Below are 22,519 nucleotides of genomic sequence, written 5' to 3'. Positions count from 1 at the left end.
CAGCATAATAGCCTCAAGTTCCATCCATGTCAAAGCAAATGGTGGGTATTCGTCATTTGTAATGGCTGAGTAATATTCCATTGTATATATAGACCACATCTTCTTTATCCATTCATCTGTCGATGGACACTGAGGTTCCTCCCACAGTTTGACTACTGTGGATATTGCTGCTATAAACATTGGGGTGTAGGTGTCTTGGCTTTTCACAGCATCTGCATCTTTGAGGTAAATCCCCAGGAGTGCAATTGCTAGGTCATAGGATAGCTCAATTATTAACTCTTTGAGGAACCTCCACAGTTTTCCAGAGTGACTGCACCCACCAACAGTGCAAGAGGCTTCCCCTTTTCTCCATATCTTCTCCAACATTTGTTGTCTCCTGTCTTGTTAATTTTCACCATTCTCACTGGGGGTGGTGGTATCTCATTGTGGATTTGATGTGTATTTCCCTGATGGCAAGTGATGCAGAGCATTTTCTCATGTGCTTGTGGGCCATGTGTATGTCCTCTTTGGAGAAATTTCTGTTCATGTCTTTCTGTTCATGATTGGGTTGTTTGTTTCTTTGCTGTTGAGTTTAATAAGTTCTTTATATATATACTTTTTATATATATACTTTTGGGTGCAATTGTAAATGGGATTGACTCCTTAATTTCTCTTTCTTCAGTCTCATTGTTAGTGTATAGAAATGACACTGATTTCTGGGCATTGATTTTGTATCCTGCCACACTGCCAAATTGCTGTATGAATTTTAGCAATCTTGGGGTGGAGTCTTGTGGGTTTTCTATGTACAGTATCATGTCATCTGCGAAGAGGGAGAGTTTGACTTCTTCTTTGCCAATTTGAATGCCTTTTATTTCTTTTTGTTGCCTGATTGCTAAGGCTAGGACTTCCAGTACTATGTTGAATATAAGGGTGAGAGTGGACATCCCTGTTGTGTTCCTGATCTTAGGGGAAAGGCTCCCAGTGTTTCCCCATTGAGAACGATATTTGCTGTGGGCTTTTCATAGATGGCTTTTAAGATACTGAGGAATATTTGCTCTATCCCTACCTGTGAAGAGTTTGGATCAGGAATGGATGCTGTATTTTGTCAAATGCTTTCTCTGCATCTATTGAGAGGATCCTATGGTTCTTGTTTTTTCTATTGTTGATATGATCTATCACATTGATTGTTTTACGAGTGTTGAACCAGCCTTGCATCCTGGGGATAAATCCCACTTGGTCATGGTGAATAATCTTCTTAATGAACTGTTGGATCCTATTATCCTAGTATCTTTTTTTAAAATTTTTATTTATTTATGATAGTCACACACAGAGAGAGAGAGAGAGAGAGAGAGGCAGAGACACAGGCAGAGGGAGAAGCGAGCTCCATGCACCGGGAGCCCGATGTGGGATTCGATCCCAGGTCTCCAGGATCTCGCCCTGGGCCAAAGGCAGGCGCTAAACCGCTGCGCCACCCAGGGATCCCTTATCCTAGTATCTTGTTGAGAAATTTTGCATCTCTGTTCATCAGGGATATTGTTCTATAATTCTCTTTTTTGGTGGGGTCTTTGGTTTTGGAATTAAGGTGATGCTGGCCTCATAAAATGAGTTTGGAAGTATTCCGTCCCTTTTTTGTTTGTTTGTTTCAGAACAGCTTTAGTAGAATAGGTATGGTTTCTTCTTTAACTTTTGATAGAATTCCCCTGGGAAGCCATCTGGCCCTGGATTTTGTGTTTGGGAGGTTTTTGATGACTGCTTCAATTTCCTCCCTGGTTTTCAGGTTTTCTATTTCTTTCTGTTCCAGTTTTGGTAGTTTGTGGTTTTCCAGAGATGTGTCCATTTCTTCTAGATTGCCTAATTCACTGGCGTATAGCTGCTCATAATATGTTTTTAAAATCGTTTGTATTTCCTTGGTATTGGTGGTGATCTCTCTTTTTTAATTCCTGATTTATTAATTTGAGTCTTTTTTCTTTTTAATAAGGCTGGCTAATGGTTTGTCTATCTTACTAATTCTTTCAAGGAACCAACTCCTGGTTTTGTTGATCTGTTCTACAGTTCTTCTGGTCTCTACTTCATTGAGTTCTGCTCGAATCTTTATTAACTCTTGCTGCTTGGTGTCGGTTTTATTTGCTGTTCTTTCTCCAGTTCCTTTTGGTGCGAGGTTAGCTTGTGTATTTGGGTTTTTTTCCAATTTTTTGAGGGATGCGTGTATTGCGATGTATTTCCCTCTTAGGACCACTTTTGTTGTATCCTAAAGATTTTTAATGGTTGTATCTTCATTCTCATTAGTTTCCATAATCTTTTTAATTCTTCTCTAATTTCCTGGTTGACCCATTCATCTTTTAGCAGGATGGTCTTTAGCCTCCACGTGTTTGAATTCCTTCCAAATTTCTTCTTATGATTGAGTTCAAGTTTCAAAGCCAGAAAATATGCAGGGGACAATCCCAATATTTTGGTATCGGCTAAGACCCGATTTGTGACCCAGTATGTGGTCTATTCTGGAGAAAGTTCCATGTGCACTTGAGAAGAATGTGTATTCAGTTGCATTTGGACGTAAAGTTCTGTAAATATCTGTGAAATCCATCAGGTCCAGTGTATCATTTAAAGCTCTTGTTTCTTTGGACATGTTGTGCTTAGATAATCTGTCATTTGCAGAAAGGGCCGTGTTGAAGTCTCCTGGTATTAGTGTATTATTATCTAAGTATGTCTTTTCTTTGGTTATTAGTTGATTGATATTATTGGCAGTTCCCACACTAGGGGCATAAATATTCATGATTGTTAGGTCCTCTTGTTGGATAGATCCTTTAAGTATGATATAGTGTCCCTCTTCATCTCTTACTACAGTCTTTGAGATAAACTTTAATTTATCTGATATGAGGATTGCTACCCCTGCTTTCTTTTGAGGACCATTTGAATGTAAATGGTTCTCCAGCCTTTCATTTTCAGGCTGGAGGTGTCCTTAGGTCTAAAATGAGTCTCTTGTACACGGCAAATAGATGGGTCTTGTTTTTTTATCCAGTCTGAAACCCTCCGTCTTTTGATGGGATCATTAAGCCCATTCACGTTCAGAGTTACTATTGAAAGATATGAATTTAGTGTCATCATAATACCTATTCAGTCCCTGTTTTTGTGGATTATTTCTTTGGACTTCCTCTTTCTTTTACAGGGTCCCCCTTAATATCTCTTACAGAGCTGGTTTGGTGGTCACATATTCTTTCAGTTTCTGCCTATCTTGGAAGCTCTTTATCTCTCCTTCTCTTCTGAATGAGAGCCTTGCTGGATATAGTATTCGTGGCTGCATGTTCTTCTCTTTAGGACCCTGAATATATCCTACCAGCCCTTTCTTGCCTCCAGGTCTCTGAAGAGAGATCTGCTGTTAATCTGATATGTCTCCTCATATAAGTTAGGAATCTCTTGTGTCTTGCTGTTATAAGGATTTTCTCTTTATCTTTGGAATTTGCAAATTTCACTATTAAATGTCGAGGTGTTGAATGTTGAATGGTTTTTATTGATTTTAGGCGGGGAACCTCTCTATCTCCTGCATCTGAATGCCTGTTTCCCTCTCAAATTAGGGAAGTTCTGAGCTCTGAATTGTTCAAATATGCTTTTTGGCCCTCCCATCCCATAGACCTCTTGTGCAACTACTTCTATTCAAAGAGTTCTTTCATCTTGTCCAGAAAACAAACAACTACCCACACCCACCCCATTGCCACAGATACCCAACCAACAAAACAAAAATACAACTGGCCTCCTTCTGCCTCAATCTACTGTAGAGAGTCACTCTCTTAGACATGCCTTAGGCCCAATGACTTGGTGTTGTCTCCCTTTCTCTGGCACAATTCCATCCCCCATTAGGCCCATATTATCATTGCATGACCACACTGCTCACGGGAGCTGGAGACAATATAGTAAAGTGACTGGATGGTAACACTGTCAATTTTTTTTGTATATTTTTTTATTGGAGTTTGATTTGCCAACATATAGCATAACACCCAGTGTTCATCCCGTCGATGTGGATGGAACTGGAGGGTATCATGCTGAGTGAAGTAAGTCAATCTGAGAAGGACAAACATTATATGACCTCATTCGTTTGGGGAATATAAAAAAACAGTGAAAGGGTAAAAAGGGGAAAGGAGAGAAAATGAGTGGGAAATAGCAGTGAGGGTGACAGAACATGAGAAACTCCTAATCTGGGAAGCACTGTCAAGTTGAAAGGACCTACACACCAAGGCATCCATAAACATGGTCCCTGGAAGTCTTTGACATTCACATGCCTCTGATGAAATCATTGCTCTGGAAACTCTTGCATCTATAGCCAATCTTGTCCATGTTCTTCTAACCATTACTCCCCCTCCATTCACCTGATATTTCGCCCGATTGTTCACGTAGAAATTAGATCCCATTCCTCAAGAGCTGAATCCGAATCCTCTGCTCACCCCAATGACAGAGAAGAATATGCATAGGTCTGCACCCATCTTATGCTTCTCCACCATGGCAGAAGAAAATGTGAACTGCCCTCCCTTCTCCTGTCAAAAGTCAAATCTGAAATAAGACTTGGATTCCTTTATAAGGAAACCAGAATACTGTTTTGAAATTTATTTATTTATTTATTTATTTATTTATTTATTTATTTATGATTTTATTTATTTATTCATGAGAGGCAGAGAGAGAAGCAGAGTTACAGGCAAAGGGAGAAGCTGGCTCCATGCAGGGAGGCCCATGTTGAACTCAATCCCGGGACCCCAGGATCAGCCCTGGGCCAAACGCAATGCTAAACTGATGAACCACCCCAGCATCCCGAACTATAGACACTTTTATAAAGTAGCCACAGCAGCAAAGAAACACACAACCCCCGCCCCCGCCGCCCCCCAGCAGGAGGAAGGAAGTTGTGCTGACTCCGCTCCCTTTCCTCCTGAGAAGCACACCCTGTCCCATGCCCCTGGAAGGTGCTTTGGAGGGGAGTGCCAGGTGGGGAGTGAGTGACATTCTTATCTTCAAGGACTGGAAGTTGAGCATGAGAATGAGAATTCTGGACAAACAGATTTTGTTATTAAAAAAAAAAGAAAATCCTTATGTTCTTTTAGCCTCCCCACATAGTTGAGTTCCTCTCCCACAATCTCTTCTCCTTGTTCAACCCAATAGACAAGCATTTAGGGTTTGCTACTTTTCGGGGTCTTTATTTGCTCAGGAGGGGCCTGCCATGTGAGGCTTGTTGGGGACAAACTCATCTGTCCCTTTTCCTTGTTCATTGGTCTGACCTCAAGTTAGTCCTTGGGATTGGGCCCCAGAGGCTGAGAGGGTGGAGGTCAAGGTGGTGCCCTGGGGAAGCCGTCCTTTCCAGCGTCTTTGGTTCAGTCCTCCTTCATGGTCTTGCCTGCTCCCTGCTGGTGCTGCCCCACTGGCTCTCAGCTGCCAACTCAAGAAACGCCCTGGATAGGGGCGATGCCTTTTCAAGCTGTACACACTCTTACTGGAGGACCCAGCCATCCCACTCCCACAGATCAGTCCAGGGGGACCCAGAGGAGGTGATAGCAGAGGGCCGTCATGCCTCTGAATCCCCTGCCTGTCTAACTGGTCGAGGTCATGTATACAGCCTTATGGTGCCGTGCTGGCCCTCGGGTTGTGCACCGATCCTGTGTGGAGGTGCAGGCTTTTCCGACTGAGCCACCACCAGGTGCCCTGCAATACGTGTCCTTGAAAAACCAACGTGAGGTCTTCACCCATGACCTCTCTCCTGCTGAGTGGCCTTCTGCTCAGCTGACTTTCAAGTGGAGGAAATATCCATAATGCACGTAGTTTAGCCAACTGAGGAAGGATTCCTTTGAAAGAAAACCCTTCTTTTCAAGTGTCTAACATTCAGTCAATTTCCACCCCCCTAGATGTCTGTCCAGCCTTCCAAGTCACCTGACTTTCTTGATTTCTCTCTTGTCGGTATCTCCTCAGTAGCTTTCATAGTGCTCAGGATGTATGATGTACAGGGAAGTTTTCATCCCGGGGTTGGTGGAAGTTGTGAAGTGGGATCAAGGATTCATATAGGTGAGAAGAAGGCTGAGAGAGAAGCTAGGAAATGAAACCCTTAAAAGCTCATGGTCCAGGGATGGCTGGGTGGCTCAGTGGTTGAGCACCTGCCTTCGATCGAGTCGCGCATTGGCCTCCCTGTGGGGAGCCTGCTTCTCCCTCTGCCTGTGTCTCTGCCTCTCTCTCTGTGTCTCTCATGAATAAATAAAATCTTTAAAAACAATGAAATAAATGGAAGCCCATGGTCCATTGGTGACACTGCTTAAGGTGTTAAGAGTTCTCTTTAATCAGAGGAATTCTTGCTAGAGAGGCTCGTGCCCTCTCCTGCCTGGATTTGAGGGTGAAGTTTTGGAAAGGTCCCAGAAAGCGTTAAAGTGTAGTAGCACCTAGATAGGATGCTGTTTTGTCACCTCCAGGGTCCTATCCTCTGCCTCCACCCTTTGTTTTCCTATGACTGCCTAATGCTCACAGATGTCTATCTTTGATAGTGATTGCTTCTCCTTGTCCTCTGTGGTCCCTTTTGTTTGGTTGGTTTTCAATGCTTTTTATTGTGATTGATTGATTGGTTGGTTTTTAAGATTTGCAAAAATTCCCATATTCATGAGAAACAGAGAGAGACAGAGAGAGAGGCAGAGACCTATGCAGAGTGAGAATCAGACTCCCCACAAGGATCCTGATATGGGACTCTGGAATCACGCCTGGAGCTAAAGGGATAGAACCTCAACCACGGAGCCACCCAGGCATCCCAAAGATTTTTATTTTTAAGTGTTCTCCACACCCATCTGGCAGATGTGGTGCTGGCTGGTACTCAGGACCCTGCCAATCAAGAATCACATGGAGCCAGGCAGGTGCCCTTGAAAACCTGGACTAGAAAAACCACCCATGGATGCCTGGGTGGCTCAGTGGTTGAGCATCTGCCTTCAGCCCAAGGTGTGATCCTGGAGTCCTAGGACCGAGTCCCAGGATCGAGTCCCACATCAGGCTCCCTGCATGGAGCCTTCTTCCCCCTCTGTCTATGTCTCTGCTTCTCTCTCTTTGTGTCTCTCATGAATTAATGAATAAAATCCTTTAAAAAAAGAAAAAGAAACCAAATCAAACCAAAAGACATACACACACACACAAAAAAAAAAAAAAAGGAAAAAGAAAGAAAAGAAGTTTCCTACTTGCCAGAGGAAGTTCTATGCCTTGTTTTCCCTTTCCTCTTAATACCCTGGACCAGCTCATGATCAAAATGTACCTCTTTTCCAGTTGCCTCCCCCTCTCTCCCCGGGGGACTGTATGGATGTTCCAGAACTGGATTTATGTAGTGGATGCCTATTTTAACCCCCTTCCTCACCATGCTGCCCATCCCTCCACCCCCCCACCCCCGTGTGTAGTATGGCTAAGGTCAGTGATGCCAAGCTGATGCTCTTATTGGCACACTTGCCTGCAAAGGCACAGATGTTCCCCACACCTGTTGGTATGTGCAGAGAGGGATTGTGTTTGCACTGTTCTGTAGGTGTGTGTGTCAGTCACCCCCATCTGTCCTCCTGAGTTTTGTTCCTATGCTTGGAAGGACAGAAGAAAAACAGTGCATCCATTATTGTTCTAGGAGTCCGTCCTCGCCTGGTTTTGGTTCTACAGTCCCTCTCTGACCTCCTAATGTGTCTGAATCCTCCTGGGAGCCCTGCGCGGCAAGTCCAGTCCCCTTTCCGGGCGGCAGCGGGCACAGACAAGTTTTCCAAGGCTTCCCTGGGATGCCGAGGGTTCGCATGGTGGATGGCCGGGTGCCCCCGAGGCCCTCTGCCGTCCCCTGGCTGAGAGGCTAGATCCGAGGTGGGCTGGGAAGGAGGTCACGCGGCCGGAGGTGAGTCCTCACAGCCTTGCCATCTGGATCTGTCCCGCTGTCTTTCGTGCCTGTTATTGGGCGCCAGCTGGCGGCCGCTTTTATATAGCGTGTCCCCTCCAGAGCCTGGGTGGCGCTGGCAAGGGATGCGATTCGGTGGCAGTGTCCGGGACAAGTTCCAGGAGGCTGGTGGCTCGAGGGCGAGCATCCCGCTGTCGCGGGGACATCGGCTCGCAATCCACTCTATGGAGATTAGACCTCCAGGTATAAGAGGGAGCAGCGTTATCGCCTCTGTCGCCTCCACCTCGCTCCCAGATAATGGTGTGGGGGCCACCTGGGTAGGTCGACCAGACCTGCCGGTGGCTCTTCCTCTGCCCTCGTGGACCGACTTGGGCCGCTGTGGAGGAATGGGATGGTGTGGCCGTGTGGGGGTGTGTCCTGCTGCCCGGACTCTGACCGTCCTGTGGCTCCGGCCCCACTCTTTGGGCCTTCCGTGTCATGCGGTTCTCTCCCATTGTCCCACCCAGGCGATGGGGACCAGTCTGAGCCTAGACGGGAAGCCCGTGGATGATGCGACGGGGCCTGGCCGTGGGAGCACGTGGGGTCCTGGAGGTCGTAACCAATTTTCTCACCAGGTTTTCCGAGGCCCCCCTGAGGAGGTGGGGCCCGGTCAGGGTGCAAATCCCGCTGAGGTCTGGCCATCAGGGATGTCTCTGCCTGTGCCCCCCCCCCTTCCCCTGGCCCAAACCACTTTGATGATTTTTCTAAGTCTCAATCCGGAGAGTACTGGCAGACGGGCAGACCGGTGGACCAGTGTGGAGGGGCCTGTGGTGTGGCGCCTGGCAGGGCCTCCCTCATGGGCCCCTTGCAGCGTGTTGGCCGTGGCCAGAATGGATAGGTGGCAGCCTGTAGCTTTGTTCCCCCACCCTACCTCCTCCCATTCCCCACTCCCCAGTCCAGGTACCCAGCGTGGCCTGGCCGGCCTGGCCGTAGGTTTACAGAACTTTTGGGGTCACCCATCCGTCTGGGGTCAGGAAAGTCGGCCTGTGGGGAGAGTCCTTTCTTCCCCAGACTCTGCCACCCAAGCCCCACTCCCAGTGGGGCGGGGTTGCTGGGCCAAGCCATGGTCCTCGCAGCCACCAGGAGGGGGCTGCCTGGTGGCCTTGGGCCATGCATGTGTGCCCCCCGCATCCCCCATGTGGAGCAGGGCAGGTGGGAACCCCTTGGGTGCCTGTGGGGTTGTCTAAGCTCATCCCCCACTCATGTGCATGGGGGCGGTGGCTGGATGCCTCCTTGTCCAACCCTTCTGAGCTTCTTGGTGTCTGGTCCCCTTGTGTCCCTACTGGCCAGCCAGAGACACCCTCCGGGGATGAGGGCCTCAGGGGATGTGTCGCGGGTCGGGGGGCTTCCCCCTCCACTCAAAATTTGTACAACTCTTAGCGGTGAATCACTGGGGTCCCGCATGGATGAAGAATTCAGCTAGCTTTGAGAATTAATGTGAATTTCAGGACACATTGATCGTTGACACTTCCAATGCACTTGTGGCCCCAGGTTCCTCCCGGGGTACACCTGTCTGAGCGTCACTTGGCAATCAGTCACCACCCCTGCAGGGTCCTATCGCCCCCTCCAGGGTGGCGCGGCTGAGGGTTCCCTCATAGGCAGATCTGCAGGGCACTCCGGCCACCTAAGAGCAGACAAGGTGGCCGCCTCCGTCCCCCTCCCCTGTCCATGCCCAGTCCCCACCACTTTCTCCCCGCTCCCTCCCTGCCTTGTCCCACTGGGCACGAGTATGGACTATGGGGTGCGGGGGGGGGGGGGGGCGGCACCTCTTGTGAGAAAGGGAGAGCGACAAGAGCTCACACCCACCGTGACTAACGCAGTTCCCTCTGGGGGAGATTCCTCGAGCCCCACGACGCCTTGGGGTCCCCTGGGTTGTGCATTAGGGGAGTTGTGGTCCCGCGGCGCTGGCGGGTGGTGGTCCGTCGTGGTGTGGGCAGGAGGCCCGGGTCTGGAACGCTGTCTTGCTGCCACGTCCCCGGCAGCGGTGGCCTCGGTCGTCCCGGCTGCGTCCCCAACCCCCCCACGCCCCGGTCTGCCACCGCGGGCCTGGGGTCCATGCCAGCCCTCCCCTCCCCGCTGGCCATCCCTGCCTTCGCCCCATGGGGCAGCTCGCACCCAGGCCGAGTTGTGCGCGGGACCGCGCCCAGAGGACTCGTGCCCGGCGGTGGCCCGTGGGATGACGCGGCGCTGCCCGCCGCTGCCCACTTTGCCCCCCTGGGTTGCGGCCGCACCATCTGCGAGCCCCAAGCCCGCAGGGTCCCGGGAAGAAGAGAGGTGTGCGGCGGCAGGCACCACCAGTCTGTAGCCTAGGGAGAAGCCTGGGGGGAGCGCGTGGGGGAACTGCGAGTGCGAGGAAGGAGAAAGTCGGGTGCCGCGTGCGTGGCGCGGCAGCGGGGTGTTGCGGGCCTGCGGTCAGGGGCAACTGCGTTGCCCGATGCCCCCAGCGACCCAGCTCATGCCGGTGCCCCCTTCCCTCATTTCCACGTGTGTGCCCTGCCAAGCCCATACTCGGTCCCCTCCTTTTACCCTTCCCGTCTCCTTCCCGACCCCCAAGCCCAGCAGGGCCCCTGGGCTGCACCGAAGGCTCTTGCTCCCTTGCCTTGGGTGCTCCCTTGAGGCCTGTTGCCTCACCTTCCCCTCCTCTCTGAGCCTTGCGGTCTTGCACACCCTGCTCTGGGCACGCTCTATGAGAGGCAACCTCAGATCAGACGTGGCAACCCACTGAATTTAAGCATATTAGTCAGCAGAGGAAAAGAAACTAGGTAATTTGGTGGGGACAGGTGATTTGGGGACCCTACTCTTCCACCATCTTGCCCCTCCTCCCAGAAGTGGACCCTGAACTTTATGGTCAACTAATATTCGATAAAGGAGGAAAGACTATCCACTGGAAGAAAGGCAGTCTCTTCAATAAATGGTGCTGGGAAAATTGGACATCCACATGCAGAAGAATGAAACTAGACCACTCTCTTTCACCATACACAAAGATAAACTCAAAATGGATGAAAGATCTAAATGTGAGACAAGATTCCATCAAAATCCTAGAGGAGAACAGAGGCAACACCCTTTTTTAACTCAGCCACAGTAACTTCTTGCAAGATACATCCACGAAGGCAAAAGAAACAAAAGCAAAAATGAACTATTGGGACTTCATCAAGATAAGAAGCTTTTGCACAGCAAAAAGTCAACAAAACTCAAAGACAACCTACAGAATGGGAGAAGATATTTGCAAATGATGTATCAGATAAAGGGCTAGTTTCCAAGATCTATAAAGAACTTATTTTTTTTTAAGATTTTATTTAATTTATTCATGAGAATACACAGAGAGGAGAGAGAGAGAGAGGCAGAGACACAGGCAGAGGGAGAAGCAGGCTCCATGCAGGGAGCCTGACGTGGGACTCGATCCCAGGTCTCCAGGATCACGCCCTGAGCTGTAGGTGACGCTAAACCGGGGCTGCCCTATAAAGAACTTCTTAAACTCAACAGCAAAGAAACAATCCAATCATGAAATGGGCAAAAGACATGAAGAGAAATCTCACAGAGGAAGACACAGACATGGCCAACACGCATATGAGAAAATGCTCTGCATCACTTGCCATCAAGGAAATACAAATCAAAACCACAATGAGATACCACCTCACACCAGTGAGAATGGGGAGAATTAACAAGGCAGGAAACCACAAATGTTGGAGAGGATGCGGAGAAAAGGGAACCCTCTTACCCTGTTGGTGGGAATGTGAACTGGTGCAGCCACTCTGGAAAACTGTGTGGAGGTTCCTCAAAGAGTTAAAAATAGACCTGCCCTACGACCCAGCAATTGCACTGTTGGGGATTTACCCCAACGATACACATGCAATGAAACGCGGGGAGACCTGCACCCCGATGTTTCTAGCAGCAATGGCCACAACAGCCAAACTGTGGAAGGAGCCTCGGTGTCCAACGAAAGATGAATGGATAAAGAAGATGTGGTTTATGTATACAATGGAATATTCCTCAGCTGTTAGAAACGACAAATACCCACCATTTGCTTCGACGTGGATGGAACTGGAGGGTATTATGCTGAGTGAAGTAAGTCAGTCGGAGAAGGACAAACATTATATGTTCTCATTCATTTGGGGAATATAAATAATAGTGAAAGGGAATAGAAGGGAAGGGAGAAGAAATGGGTAGGAAATATCAGAAAGGGAGACAGAACATAAAGACTCCTAACTCTGGGAAACGAACTAGGGGTGGTGGAAGGGGAGGAGGGCGGGGGGGGGGTGGGGGTGAGTGGGTGACGGGCACTGAGGGGGGCACTTGACGGGATGAGCACTGGGTGTTATTCTGTATGTTAGCAAATTGAACACCAATAAAAAATAAATTTATTATTAAAAAAAGGAAAAGAAACTAAGCGGGATTCCCTCAGTAACGGGGAGTGAACGGGAAGAGCGCAGCGCCGATCCCCGCCCGGCGGTGGGGCGCGGGACCTGTGGCGCACGGAAGACCCACCCCAAGTGCTTCTGACCTGGGCCCAGCCCGGGAGCGGCCCCGCGCACCGCCTGGCTCTTCCCGGCGGGTTGCTCGGGAATGCAGCCCAAAGCGGGTGGTAAACTCCATCTAAGGCTAAATACCGGCCCAAGAGTCAAGTACCATAAGGGGAAGTTGAAGACTTTGAAGGGAGTTCAAGAGGGCATGAAACCATTAAAAGGTCAACAGGCGAGGTCCGCGCAATCGCCTGCAGGATTCAGCCCCGTGGTGGGTCGGCCCAGCGGGAGGTCTGGCGGTTCTTTCCCGCTCCCGTTCCTCCCGAACCCTCCTCCTCTCCTCCGTTCCCGGTCGTCCCTCCTCCCCAGAGGTGGCGGGCAGGGCTGGGGGTGGGGTCAGCGGGGGACTGCCCACCCGACGGCTACCTGCGGCAGCCTGGGGTATTTCCATCACCGAGGTGCACGGCGACTGGCCCCAGGACTGCCGGGGAGGAGGGGCGGGGCGGGACGGGGAGGGGGGCTCGGCCCTCCCCACGTCCCCACCCCCACCCCACCGCGTAACAGCTCCCAGCAGCCGCCAGATGTGCTCGCCAATCCCGGGGCAAGGGAGCAGACCATCTCCATGCTCTCCTCCTTCCCTGCGCCCACCCCTGCAGTGTCCCCCAAGAGGGGACCCCCCCCAGGCACGTCGGTTTTGCTGGGGCCAGGTCGCTCCTCCCATGGCGCGACTGCTCCCCCACCACCCCTGCCCCCAGAGACGGGGCGCAGGTGGGGGCGCGTGGACTGTCCCCAGTGTGCCACCAGTGGGTCGCGCCGTGGGGCCTGGGGGTTTCCAGGCACCATGCCCTGACTGAAGCACAGCGAACCATCTAGTAGCTGGTTCCCTCTGAAGTTTCCCTCCATATAGCTGGTGCTCTCGACATGAACGCAGGTTTAGCTGATAAAGCGAAAGATTAGAGGTCTTGGGGCGGAAAGGATCTCAACCTATTGTCAAACTTTCAATGAGTAAGAAGCCTGGCTTGCTGGCATGGAGGCGGGCGCGGAATGCGGATGCCTAGTGCGCCACTTTTGGTAGCAGAACTGGCGCTGCGGGAGGAACCAGACACTGGGTTAAGGTGCCCGATGCCAATGCTCATCAGACCCCAGAAAAGGTATGGATGACACAAACCGCAGGATAGTTAGTGGTCATGGAAGTCGGAATCCGCTAAGGAGTGTGCACTCACCTGCTGAATCAACTAGCCCTGAAAATGGAAGGCGCTGGAGCATCGAGCCCATACCTGGCTGTCGCTGGCAGTCGGTGACATGCGTGTGAGGGACAGGAGTGGGTGGGGGGCCGCCATGGTTCCCCCCACCCCGCAGACACTATGCTGCGACAAGTAGGACGGTGCTGCAGTGAGCCTTGAAGTCTAGGGCGTGGGCCCGGGTGGAGCTGCCTCAGGTACATACCTTGGTGGTGGTAACAAATAATCAAATGAGAACTTTGAAGGCGGAAGTGGAGAAGGGTTCCGTGTGAACAGTAGTTGAACACGGGTCAGTAGTCCTGAGAGATGGGCGAGCGCCATTCCGAAGGGACAGGCGATGGCCTCCGTTGCCCTCAACCAACTGGAAGGGTGTCGGCTTCAGATCCTTGAATCCTGAGTGGCGAGTGGCGGAGGAGGGCGCCAAGAGGCGTCCAGCGCGGTAACGCAACCGATCCTGGAGAGTTCTCTTTCCTTTGTGAAGGGCAGGGCGCCTGGAATGGGTTCGCCCGAGAGAGGGGCCTGTGCCTTGGAAAGTGTCCCGGTTCCAGCAGTGCCCAGTGAGCTCCCACTGGCCCTTGAAAATCCAGGGGAGAAGGTGTAAATCTCGCGCTGGGCCGTACCCATGTCCACAGCAGGTCTCCAAGGGGAACAGCCTGAGCCACGTTGGAACAATGTAGGTGAGGGAAGTCGGCAAGCCAGATCCGTAAGTAACTTCGGGATAAGGATTGGCCCTAAGGGCTGTGTCGGTTGGGCTGGGGCGCAAAGCCCAGCTGGGTGCGCGCCGAGGCTGGAGGAGGCTCTGCCACCCCCACACCCACCCCGCCTGGGACACCCCTGCCGAGCCCGCCCCCATAGCCCTCTGCCCCATCCTGCCTGTCTCCCCTAACTCACCTCTCTACACTTCCCCTCCCAGGGTGGGGGCAGGGGGAGGTGGGATGGAGGGGAGACCCCCACAGGGACCCACTGGGGCCCACAGGGGCCCAGGCCTCTGGGGGACCAGCGGTGGCAGCAGCAACACTGGACGCAAGTGGAGCCCTTCCCATAGATTGTCTCAGCTGTGCTGGGTGTCCTGGGCACACCCAGGGAGCCCAGCAGGCCTCACCACACACTTGTGGGGCAGGCGCAGGCGACGACGGGAGTCCCAGCCCCTGTCTTCCCCCGCCCCCCGCCCCCCCTTGCTACTGAGGTGGTCGGCCTGCCGGTCCCCCCACCGGGTCCACCCCCAGGCCACGGTTATGCATGTCGCCTGGCCTCAGCTGGCGCCTAGCAGCCGACTTAGAACTGGTGCGGACCAGGGGAGTCCGACAGCTTAATTAAAACAGCATCGCGAAGGCCCGCGGTGGGTGTTGACCGATGTGATTTCTGCCCAGTGCTCAGAATGTCAAAGTGAAGAAATTGAATGAAGCGCGGGTAAGGGGATCCCTGGGTGGCTCAGCGGTTTAGCGCCTGCCTTTGGCCCAGGGCGCGATCCTGGAGTCCCAGGATCAAGTTCCACGTTGGGATCCTGGCGTGGAGCCTGCTTCTCCCTCCTCCTGTGTCTCTGCTTCTCTCTCTCTCTGTCTATCATAAATAAATAAATAAATCTTAAAAAAAAAAAGCGCGGGTAAACGACGGGAGTAAATATGACTCTTAAGGCAGCCAAATGCCTCGTAATCTAATTAGTGATGCACAGGAATGGATACACAAGATTCCCACTGTCCCTACCTACTATCTGGTGAAATCACAACCAAGGGAACAGACCTGGCAGAATCAGCAGGGAAAGAAGACCCTGTTGAGCTTGACTCTAGTTTGGCATGGTGAAGAGACATGAGAGGTGTAGAATAAGTGGGAGGCCCCCAGCACCCATCTGTCCCTGCAAGGGGACTGGATGATGTCTGCCAGCCTTGTAGGACTCCATTGAAATACCACTACTCTTACTGTTTTTTTGCTGATCCCGTGAGGCAGTGGTGCGAGCCCCCAAGGGGCTCTCACTTCTGGCGCCAAGTGCCTGTCCATACTGGCTGGGTGCAACCCGCTCCGGGGACAGTACCAGGTGGGGAGTTTGACTGGGGCTGTACACCCGTCAAATGGTAACACAGGTGTCCTAAGGCGAGCTCAGGGAGGACAGAAATCTCCTGGGGAGCAGAAGGGCAAAAGCTCACTTGATCTTGATTTCCAAGACAAATACAGACCATGAAAGCAGGGCCTGACGATCCTTCTGACCTTTTGAGTTTTAAGAGGAGGTGTCAGAAAAGTTACCACAGGGATAACTAGCTTGTGGCAGCCAAGCCAGTCGCTTTTTGATCCTTTGATGTCGGCTCTTCCTACCATTGTGAAGCAGAATTCACCAAGCGTTGGATTGTTCACTCACTAATAGGGAACATGAGCTGGGTTTAGACAGTCATGAGACAGGTTAGTTTTACCCTACTGAGGATGTGTAGTTCAGGGTCCTCCCAGAGGATGTGTTGTTGCTGTGGTAATCCTGCTCAGTACAAGAGGAACCACAGGTTCAGACATTTGGTGTATGTGCTTGGCTGAGAAGCCAGTGGGGTGAAGCTACCATCTGTGGGATTAGGACTGTGAACGCCTCTAAGTCAGAATCCCACCCAGGCACAATGATAAGGCAGCACAATGGGGCCTCGGTTGGCCTCGGATAGCTGGTCCCTGACATCCCTGCCAGCTGGCAGCAGTGAGCACCCGGCATGGCATGGCGTGCCCAGCCCTGCACCAGGACCTGGATCTGGCGCAGAGAGCCCCACGTCCTGGGAAAAAGGGTGCAGCTGAAAGGAGGCCACCCTGTTGCCTGTCACGCAACGCACATGCATGGGGAACCCGGTGCTAAATTGTTCGTAGATGACCTGCTTCTGGGCCAGGGTTTCATAGGTAGCAGAGCAGCTCCCTCGCCTGTGATCTATTGAAAGTCAGCCCTTGACACAAGGGTTTGTCTACCCTACAGTCTTCGTGCCGCAAAAGGAGATAGGTTGGGGTGTGGCTCTTGCAGCCTGCCCATCCGTTGCTCCACCCTTCCTCTCACGGGTCCACTTGCCAGTCAGTCCTCTGCACCTCCACCACTCTGCGCATTGGGGTGGTAACCAGATCTGGTGAGAGAACCCCACTTGGCTGGTGAGGGCAAGGAGGTTCCCGGCCCGGCCCTGAGGCCTGTGGGGAGGCTGGGTCCCTGGGAATGGCAAAGGGGGTGTGCACCCACAGCTTGGTGTCCAGTGCATCTGGTCGGCCGGCATGCTGATCTTCTCACACCCCACTGGGGCACTCAGGTTGGGACAGGGAAGGGGGAGAGCTGGTGGGCCTTGGCTGATAGGCACCTTCATGTCATGGGGGCAGCCTCGTGGCCCCTTTCTCAGAGGGGACGTTGAGGCTGGAGGGCATACACGCCCTTGCGCCCTTTTCCTCCCTCCCAATTGATCCTGTCGAAGTGTCCCATGGGCGTTTCCTGGGTGGCCCATGGGTGTTGCAGTGGTGGCTGCATCCTCGGCAGGGGCCCCGAGTCTCTGGGCCAACCAGGTGGACCAGCCGCCCGGGTCTCCCAGGCTGCCCCTCCAACCCCGCGGCTCCTGCTTAATCAGGTGACCTGCGCCCCTGAGTTGCCTCCCCTCCCCACGACCAGCAGCTGTTTCCTTGCCACTGCCCTGCCTGAGGTCCTCACACTTATAACTTGTGCTATTTGTGCCATTGGGACTGGAGTCTGATAGCCCATAGCACAGGCCCACTGACTCCACAGGCCCAGCTGACCCTGATCGAGCCTATTTTACCCCCTCTTTTTGTTTTATGACAGATTTTATATTAGTGAAGAGACTAGAGAAAGGCAGAAACATAGGCACAGGGAGAAACGGGCTCCTCACAGGGAGCCTGCTGTGGAACCCGATCCCTGGACCAGGAAGACACTCCGAACTGAAGGCAGACACCCAACCACTGAGCAGCCCAGTCGTCCCTAGTCCACCCCTTTTACTCCCCATTGCCAAACATGGTCTTGTGTGTTTCTCACACATGACCTCTTGTTCTTTATTATTATTTATTTCCTTATTTTAAAGATTTTATTTATTTACTTAGAGAGAGGCAAAAAACATATGCAGAGACAGAAGCAGGCTCCATGCATGAAGCGAGATGTGGGACTCAATCCTGGAACTTAAGGCTCATGCCCTGGGCTGAAGGGAGGCACTCAACCAAGGAGCCACCCAGGCATCTCCACATTTTTTTTTTAAAGATTATTTATTTATGAGAGGCAGAGAAAGCAGCAGAGACATAGGGAGAGGGAGAAGCAGGCTCCTCACAGGGAGTCTGATGTGGGGCTCGATCCCGGATCCTGGGATCATGCCCCGAGCCAAAGGCATACTCCAACCGCGGAGCCACCCAGGCATCCCTAGTACACTCCTCTTGCTCCCCATTGCCACCCACAGTCTTGCATATTCTTTTTCCTCCTACACACGACCTCGTGCTCTACTTTTTTTTTTTTTAAAAGACTTTATTTATTTATTCATGAGAAACACACACACACAGAGGCAGAGACACAGGCAGAGGGAGAAGCAGGCTCCATGCAGGGAGCCCGAGGTGGGACTCGATCCTGGGTCTCCAGGATCACGCCCTGGGCTGAAGGCAGGCGCTAAACCGCTGAGCCACCCAGGCTACCCTTGTCCTCTACTTCTATCTCTAGGCACACCCTAAGATCCCAGTCTAGGGAATAGGCTAAGATGGGACTGATTCCCACTGACTGTTCTTGTGTTGAGGACTGTCCTTTTTTGCTATAGCGGTGACGGTGAAACCAAGGGTCTCTCTCCACATATGGTGCCAGGTCCTTGGGAGATGACACAGGAAGGACGGATTTTGGTTTGCAGAGCTTTCTACATCTGTTCGGGAACAGCCCCCACCATCCGGTGCTCTGGGTCTTTGGGGGTGAGGGCTGCAGGACACCTCAGATGACATTTCCAAGTGCGCCCATTCCTGGGGCTGGAACCGGAACCAGGACCGGTGTAGCCTGGGTGGTTTGGAAGGCACCAGCGATGGGTTGGGTGGGGGTGTGCACCCTAGAGGGAGAAGGAGGCAAACATCCCCAAGGCCCCTCTTTGGCGCTGGTCCTGAGTCAGGAAACACCACTGACCCACATGGATCTGGGGCAGGCTGCGTCCCAGCAGCCCTGGGATCCCATATTCCTCACACCTGGAGTCACCGGACTGCCAGGTTTCCCGCCCTCCCTGCCTGCATACCCAACTATCTCTACATCCAACTTGCAACTCTATGTGAAGTTGGGAGCTTTAGCTCTCTGGGTCTTGCGAGAACCCAAACATGGAAAGATGTTGGTCATACAATACCACTTTCAATCAAGCATCTGTGAAATGACTGTTGAGGAAGGAAATTCTCAGCCTCGAGTGTTTCTGGGCCCTGCTCCCTTGGCTTTCACGCTGACCCGGGTCCAAATGGCTGGGAAAGCCCTCAGCAGAAGGGCTCTATTTCTGTCCCTCTGAACACACATTGCCTCTCTGCCTCCCATAAAATTAAAGAAACAGGGATGCCTGGGTGGCTCCTGGTATTAAGTATCTGCCTTGGGGTCAGGTCGTGATCCTGGGGTCCTGGGGCCCGTCTACTGCATTGGGCTCCCTGCGGGCAGCCTGCTTCTCCTTCTGCCTCTGTCACTGCCTGTCTCTGTGTGTCTCTCATGAATAAATAAAGATAATCTATAATAAATAAATGAAGGAATGATAAATTAAAACGAATGAAAAAAAAGAAAGAATGAGTATATACCTAAGCAAGCAAGCAAGCAAATAAACAAATAAAATCGATCAAGGGTTGCCTGGCTCCTGGCCAGCTCTGTCGTGGAGTATGGGACTCTTGATCTCAGTGCTGCGAGGCTGAACCATCCCCTCCTCTCCCTGGACCCTGGGCAGTATCGGCCGTGTTTTCCCCTCCTTTCCCAGGTCACAGGGCAGTGTAGGCAGCGTTGTCACCTCCTCCACAGACACCAGGCAGTGTCAGCCATGCTGTCCTTTACTCTCTCAGGACCCAGGGCATTGTCAGCCCCACTGTCCACTCCTCTCCCAAGACACTGCGCACTCTCAGCTGAGCTGTCTGATCCACACACAGGACCCTGGGAACTGTCCGCAGCACTGTCCTCTCCTCTCTCAGGACACTGTGAAGCGTCAGCCATGCTGTCCCCACCGCTCTGAGGACACTGTGCAGTGTCGGCCGTGCTGTCCCCTCCTCTCTCAGGACGCTGTGTAGTGTTGGACGTGTTGTCCCCTCCTCTCCCAGTTCACCAGGCAGTGTCGCCCACACTGTCCCCTAGTCTCATAGGACAATGAGCAGTGTCGCCTGTGTTGTCACCTACTCTAACAGGACCCTGGGCAGTGTTGGCCCAGCTGTCCCCTCCTCATCCAGGGCACTGGGCAGTGTTGGCTGTGCTGTCACCTACCATCCCTGGACATTGGAGAGTGTTAGCTGTGGTGTCCCGTCCTCTCCAGAGACATTGGGCAGTATCAGCCGCACTGTCCCCAATCCTCCCAGGACACAGTGCAGTGTCAGCTGCGTGGTCCCACTCCTACCAGGACACTGGGCAGTGTTGGCTGTGCTGATCCCACTAGTCCTAAGACACTGGGCATTGTTGGTCATGTTGTTCCCTCCTCTCCTGGGACCCCGGTCAGTGTTGGCCCCGCTGTGCCCTCCTTTCCCAGGACGTGGGCAGTGTCAGCCGCAATGTCCCTGCCTCTCCCAGGAACCCAGGCAGTGTGGCTGCGTTGTCCTTGCCTCTCCCGGGACCCTGGGCTATGTGGCCACACTGTCCCCTCCTCTCCCAGGACCCTGGGCAGTGTCGGCCACACTGCCACCTCCTCTCCCAAGATACTGGGCAGTGTCGCCAGTGCTGTGCCCTGCTCTCAGGGAACACCGGTCAATGTCTGCCACACTGTTCCCTCCTCTCCTGGAACATGGGAGTGTGTCAGCTGCACTGTCCTCTTCACTTCGGGGACACTGGGCAATGTCATTCACGCTGTCACCCCTGTCACAGGGCACTGGGCCCTGTCAAACGCACAGCCCCACATCTCCTGGGATAATGGGCAGTGTCTGCCACACTGTCGCTTCCTCTCCCAGGACACCAGACAGTGTCAGTGACGCTGTCCCCTCTTCTCCCATAACCCAGGGCTATGTCGGCCATGCTGTCCCCTCCTCTCTGGGGACTCCAGTCTGTATAGGCCATGCTCACTCCTCCTCTCACGGGACACTGGACAGTGTCACCCATGCTATATCCTCCACTTCGGAGACATTGGACAGTGTTGTCTGCGCTGTCACTTCCTGTCAAGAGACACTGGTTAATGTCAGCCACGATGTCCCGTCCCCTCCTCAGCCACGACATCCTGTTCCCCCTACCCCCGAGGACCCCAGTTGGTGTCAACCGCAATGACCCAAATCCTCCTGGGACCCTGGTAGGGGTCGGACATGACATCCCATCCCCTCCAGGGACCCCAATCAGGGTCAGCTACGACGTCCCCTTCTCTCCAGGTAAAACGGTGGGGTTGGCCAGGACGTCCCCTCCTCCCCGAGGACCCAGGGCTGGGATGGACGCAACATCCCGTCCCCTCCCAAGACCCTGGGCAGGGTCGGACCTGAGGTCCTATCCCTTCCCGGGGCCCCGGTTGGTTCCTCCTCTCCAGGAACCATGTGTGTGTTCTGCGATGTCCTGTCCCCACCTGCGTCCCTGGTCGGGGTTGGCCTCGACGTCCAGACCCCTCCCAGGCCGCCGATTGGTATCAGCCGCGATGTCCTGTCCCTCCCGGGACCCTGGTCTGGGTCGGACTCAACATCCCCTCCTCTCCTGTGGCCCGGGTTGGGGTTGCCCACGACATTTGCTCCTCTCCAGGGACCCTGGGTGGGGTCGGCCACAACGTCCCCTGCTCTCAGGGGACCATGGGCGGCTTTGGCCTTGATGTTCCATCCCCTCCTGGTGCCCAGGTGGGGTTGGATGCAACATCCCGTCCCATCCCAGGACCCCAGTCAGTGTCAGCTGCGATGAACCCTCTTCTCCAGGGACCACTAGCGGGGTTAACCTCGACGTCCTGACCCCTCTGACTTCCACATCCACAGGGAAGCTAGATGATCATGGACCTCTGGAGCAGAGCGTGATGGTGAGTGTGGGGGCCCTGAGGCACTGGCCAGCCATCACTGTGCCCTGCCTCATCTCACCGTCCTTCCTGGAAGGCGGCACCCCCCCACAGTCCCCCCCTGACCCAGAGGAACTTGTGCTGGCCTCTCCCCGGGCTCTGTGGGAGCAGGGTCAACATGAACCCCCCCCCCCAGGGTCAGAATGAAGACTGATGGAATCGAGGCAACCCCTGTTGCCCTGGCCAGTCTTGGATTCTGCTCCCAGGCTGAGCAAGCCCTCTCAGAGTAGTATGTGGCCTCTTGGGACCTGGGCATGCCCCACAGATCTAGGTCGCTGACCTAGGGCAGCACTGGTAATAATGGGACACCCCAGCCAGGGATATCAGGGGCAGCAGGGGCAGGCCGGTGGGCCTCACCCTCACCCACACTAGGAGGTAGGCTCCTCCACATGCTGGGTGTCCAGCAGTCAGTCACCTGGCATCAGTGGGCCAGAGGCTGGGGGTCCAGTGCGGGAACCCACAAGCTGCAGGTCCAGGTCAGGTTTGCTGTCCTCAGAACTGCATCTCCGGCCCAACCTCAGGAGATGCGCCCCCACCCGAATTCTGCACAGGCTCCCAGGTGGGGACTCTAGCATCCACACCCCCGTGTAATTTCTTACTGTCCCTAAAGGACAGTAAGGTCTCCCTCCCCAGGGGAAGGCACCCACACTCGGCTCTGAGCCCCTGTTTGCTGTTGAAAGTTCAATAAAGTGTTGTTGTGTGAAAATGCACAGCCAGCCTGTTTCTGCATCTCCCAGAGCTCTGTGCAAGCAGAGTGGACAGACCCCCCAGAAAGGAGGAAGAGGCACAATCCAGGCC

At 53.1% G+C, this 22,519-nt stretch overlaps 2 pseudogenes; both read left to right on the top strand.

The window, feature by feature from the left end:
- Positions 1-9,250: 9,250 nt before the first annotated feature.
- LOC144321378 (5.8S ribosomal RNA) lies at positions 9,251-9,402 on the top strand (annotated as a pseudogene).
- A 2,802-nt stretch (positions 9,403-12,204) lies between these two features.
- LOC144321481 (28S ribosomal RNA) lies at positions 12,205-16,504 on the top strand (annotated as a pseudogene).
- The last annotated feature ends 6,015 nt before the right edge of the window (positions 16,505-22,519 follow it).

The sequence above is a fragment of the Canis aureus genome, chromosome 9, assembly GCF_053574225.1.
Source record: "Canis aureus isolate CA01 chromosome 9, VMU_Caureus_v.1.0, whole genome shotgun sequence".
NCBI lineage: Eukaryota > Metazoa > Chordata > Mammalia > Carnivora > Canidae > Canis > Canis aureus.
This window is presented reverse-complemented; position numbering and strand designations above follow the sequence as displayed.